We start from the raw sequence: 5,619 nt of genomic DNA on the forward strand, positions 1-5,619 counted from the left end.
GAATTATAACTTGTACAAATAAGGAACAGTCTTTCATGGATTGTCCACGGCAATTACAGTTCACACTTAGATGCTGAGCTGTGATTGGGGTCTGGAGCTTTAAGAGCAATGGACAGTGTCTTTTGGTATTTTACAGATGGAGGTAGATGCCGCAATTAGAGGTTGCAGACCTGTACTTGGTGTTAACTCCACAGGTGAATGTAAAAACTGAGGTGATTCCAGTCAGGAAAACTTTAGAATGATGTCACTTATAGGTGAATGTAAAAACTGAGGTGATTCCAGTCAGAAAGACTTTAGAATGATGTCTGTACGGGCTAGAGAGGGAACCCAGGCTCTTAGGCCTGCAGGAGATCTTGTAGTGAAAACACCCTCCACATGTGTTCTGCTCTCCCTGAGGGCATCCCTCAGACTAAACAACATTCTAATCTTGCCTGGAAAACAGCTCCTCCTGTTGACCATGTGACTAGGAGCTGGCCAATAGGACAACGAATTCACATCTCAGATCCTTAGAAAACAATAATTGCGTCATTGTACACTTTCACCATTAGGTGGCGCCAGAACACAGCAAATGAGAAAAGCATTGCATCTAAAATGGGGGTGACTAGAAATGGAGAATTGCAGCTCACAAATGCAGGGGATAATGTAGAGGGGCAGTTAGAAAGTGAGCTGTAGTGTACAGAAGCTACTCACAATCCAGGATTACTTAAAGGGAAGGACACACTGTCGACTGGGTCACTAGACATACAATATAAAACAAAACCATACAGATGATCCAAGTCCTAATACTCTACATAATTCTGTTGTGCAAATTAAGCAATATGCTCAATTATCAGAGATAACCCAGGGCTTATAAGAAGCTAAAAATGTAGATCTAATGGTACATCCAATCATTGCAGATTATAGCTCAAACCAGATCCCAGATAGACATAGATATCAAGCAAGTATCTCAATAAAGTCAGAGATCACATTTACTCCAGTCTCACTCAAAGGACAAATGCAAGGAAGTTCACCAACATGTGAAAAATACCAATATCTCTCCTACTGATTATATGGTGAGAGTCGAAGTGCAAGATATAAAATGGCGCAAGCCTGTAGAAAAGATTATTGGACCTAGTGAAAATATTGTGAGCATATAATAAAGGGTCTGGAAGTGAAATATACGTATGTCTTAGCACTAGAGAAAGGAAGCCGTGCTTGACACAGCGATACAAGTGCGCCATGTCCCTGGTCCTATATGCTCTCTTGTTCCATGTGTCCTTATTGCTGTCTGAGGACTCCTATTCCGGGTGCCAGTAGGTATATCCTTCCTTGTGCCTAGTCCACTTTCATCATCTTCCCAGCATCTCACTAGGGGCTGAGCCAATACTTCACAGGCTTTATCGCACTTTATTCCACGACCCTGCATATTCCTCCTATCTCTAGTGCTATCAGACATGTATATTTTGCTACCTGCCCCTTTTTGATATGCTCACAATATTTTCACTAGGGCCAATATTTTCTCTATGGGCTTGCACCATGTTATGTCTTGCGCTTCATCTCTCACCATACGATCCGCTATGGCAGCCTATGTGTAAGGAAAAAAAAGCTATATTTGTTCTCTGCTGAATTACTATGGTGCAGGGATGAGGTCTGTGTCGGCAGCAAAAAGGAGATCCAGCAACACATCCAAAGGAGGGAGATAAAAATCTATAAAAACAAACCATGTTGAATCATATATGACCATATTGATTTTTATCTGTCTTCCCTTCGATGTGTTGCTGGATACATCTCGTTTTTGCTCAGGCCCCGTATACCTCAGACCCCGTGTACCACCGATGTGATGTATACCTCAGACCCCGTGTACCACCGATGTGATGTGTACCTCAGACTCCGTGTACCACCCATGTGCTGTGTACCTCAGACTCCGTGTACCAACCATGTGCTGTATACCTCAGTCCCAGTGTACCACCCATGTGCTGTATACCTCAGATTCTGTGTACCACCATGTACTGTATACCTCAGGCCCAGTGTACCACCCATGTGCTGTACACCTCAGGCCCAGTGTAAAACCCATGCGCTGTATACCTCAGACTCCATGTACCACCCATGTGCTGAATACCTCAGACTCCGTGTACCACCCATATGCTGTGTACCTCAGACCCGTGTACCACCCATGTGCTGTACACCTCAGGCCCAGTGTATCACCCATGTGCTGTACACCTCAGGCCAAGTGTAACACCCATGTGCTGCATACCTCAGACTCCATGTACCACCCATGTGCTGAATATCTCCCTCCGTGTACCACCTATGTGCTGTGTACCTCACCCACGTGCTGCGTATGCAGCATCAATAGTAAAAATATCTAATGTTACAAATAATTTAAAAAAACGTTATTCTCACCCTCCGACGTTCTCGGCAGTGCAAGTGGCAGGTTTCAGTGCCAAGGATGCTATGCGAGCAAGTACCTAATAGTTTGAGGTTCTTATTAAAGGAGGAGGTTTTGAGTGACAGTTTGGAAGGAGAACAGTTCAGGAAAATGGGCTCACAGGGTTGCACTATTAGGCTAATTCATAAAGTGTGGGAACAAGTAAAGCTTATCAGGGCGGTGAACGGCTTCACCAGATTCTCTCCTATATGGGAAAACATATTTACAAGAATTTAGGCAGAGGGAGAGATTTCGTTCTTGGTCTGTTGCAGGTGTTGAACAGTTGGGGCAGCTGATTAGGCAGGGTAGACTTAAATCATTTGAGGAGCTGCAGGAAGAATTCCAACTGCCACAAACTGAATTATCTATAATATAACGCTGGGAGCGTCACTATGTCCGAAGCCTTTATAGACTGCGCAAGCGCTGGCGCAGTCTGGACCCCACAGAGTGACGCAGCCCAGGAGATCGCGGTATGCGTAAGCACTGAACGCACACCGCGATCTCCCAACGGAGAAGCAGAGACGTGCCAGGAGGGTGAGTATGCTATAGTCACCTGTCCCGTTCCAGCGCTGCGTGCCGCTCCATCTTCCGGGTCCTCTGCCTGTGACGTTCAGTTCAGAGGGTGCGATGAAGCGCTTAATGCACGCTGCCCTCTGACTGAACAGTCACAGCCAGAGGACCCGGAAGATGGAGCGGCACGCAGCGCTGGATCAGTGCCAGGTGACTATAGCAAGTGTCAGGGGCCTGAGCTAGCGGCGACTCCGGCACCTGACCCCCACAGCGCGCCGGTGTCCCCGCCTGCTCAGGCCCCCCAGCACTCGGCGCCCAGCGATGATGGGTGAGTATGTTATTTTTTTTTTTATATATATTGCAGCAGCATACGGGGCATATAATACTATGGAGCATCTTATGGGGGCCATCAACATTTATGGAGCAGTATACGGGGCATATACTATGGAGCATCTTATGGGGGCCATCAACCATAATGGAGCAGCATACGGGGCATATACTATGGAGCATCTTATGGGGCCATCAACCATAATGGTGCAGCATACGGGGCATATACTATTGTACAACAAACACCATACCAGTATGCAGGTGAAAATGAGGCATAGGCATATATATAAAACAAATGTATTTTATTGAAACATACATATACAATCAAGACAAGGACAATCAATAAAAGAAATAAACTGATGGCCAGCAGAACTAATACATAAATATATATTCAAGTAAGAATGTATAAAGAACACTGTATACTACCTATGTATGAAGAAAGGTGCATAATGACCAAACATAGTCTATAGAAGCACTATATATCTAATCATACAGTAGTGGCTATTACATATAGAGGGCATGGATCAAACAATACACACCGCTCCCAAGAGCATATATAAATTCAAAGCCTAAAACAAAAGGCTATCAACCCTCAAAAATAATATTCCCACCAATAGTAAAATGGCTGAGAACAAATTCGCCTAACAGAACAAAGTAGTACACCAGTGCCCGGTCTGCAGTACAATGTTCATTCCAGACCACAGATAGTGATTCAATAGTAAAAGGATGGTAACTTACATACTGATGTACTAAGTCCTGCGTGCCCACCAGTGACCCCGACAGCGCCATTTCGCCTTGTGGCTTCCTCAAAACAGGGGCATGTTAGCGTGCTGCATGTACGCTCTTTATATATCACTACTCACAGCTGATCCTCATGTCGGCGTACCCGGCTAGTGATTGCGCATGCGCCGATGACGAGCTTCCCGAAAGCAGTGACTTCCTGTTCTCCGCGCTTGGAACGCAAGCGTGAGATGCTCTGCGTTACCATGTGAGCTGAGCAGGAAGCACTGGGTCGCCCACATCAGCGCATGCGCCCGCCAGGCACCGAAATGAAAGTAAGTGATAACGAAAAGAAGACTATAAGGAATAGTGAACGGAGCATGACATAAACAAAAAAATGATAAAAATATACGGGACTAGGGACAAACTACCAGAAAAGGAATAAGGGGAGAGAAAAGAAAAACGGGGCTAAGGATAGTAATACCAACAAAAAAAATAAAATAAAAAATAAAAATAAATAATAATAAATATAAATAAATCAAACCCCGAAATCCCAAAAAATAACAGAATATGTCTCCTACCAATAGTGCAGATAATAAAGTGCTTAGCGCAAAAATATACCAAGTCAGTCATGTACACTAATGTCACTAATAAAAATACATAAGAATGCAAATGCATACATATGTTATAAAAAAGTGAATATAGCAGCAATTAGAACCTACAGTGAATAAATACATATATCAACAAAATACCTAGTGTATCATACCCTAAAAAGAATATATTTTCTATATAATAATTTCTAGACAGTCTACAATAATATATGCATATTCCATTAAAAAACAGCTAATACTATTATTGAATGAACAGACAATAGGTATTCTGATGAAAATCTAAGACACAAAATTACAGTCATTATCAGTTGAAAAATAATAACACAATAATTAACAAAAAAAGAAAAAAGGAGAAAAGTAATGTCCCATATATAATAAAATTTAAAAATACATATCCCCTAAACAGTACATAGAATATTCTTGCAGGGAGGAGATGGTTCGGGATATTTTCATCAATGGACTCCAAAGCCTTGAAGGGTTCTCTATCCAAAATAGACGCCATCCAAAACATTTCCAAGAAACACAGATCCTCCTGACACTAGGGATAGTAATACATACCGTTAAAACCAGACAAACAGCACACAGAACACATAACAAAATTAAAATCAGGAAAACGGGATGGAAACGATCTTCTTCTCAAAAAATATTTAATAGAACAACAATAGAGACCTCAATTTACAAAAAATCTGAAAAGCCCAAACTGTCATTCAGACCCTTTGGGGCCATAGTTCCCAGTAGGTAGATCCACCTACTTTCTTTTTGGGCTAAAGATTTGCCAAGGTTACCACCTCTGGGGCCCATATGTATTTGGTCAATAGCCTTAATCTTAAGTCCTGTGGGGTCACCGTTATGATGCAGCCTAAAATGCCTAGGCAAGGTTTTGAGGGAATTGATATCCTCAACAGTGACTGATTTCTCGATATCTCTTATATGTTCCCTCGTCCTGACTCTTAATTCCCGTGTAGTCAGGCCTATATAAACCATATTACACGGACAACAGGCATGGTATATCACCCCTTTTGAGGTACATGTAAGGGTTTTCCAAAT

Source organism: Ranitomeya imitator, chromosome 3 (genome assembly GCF_032444005.1).
Source record: "Ranitomeya imitator isolate aRanImi1 chromosome 3, aRanImi1.pri, whole genome shotgun sequence".
In the NCBI taxonomy this organism is placed as follows: Eukaryota; Metazoa; Chordata; class Amphibia; order Anura; family Dendrobatidae; genus Ranitomeya; species Ranitomeya imitator.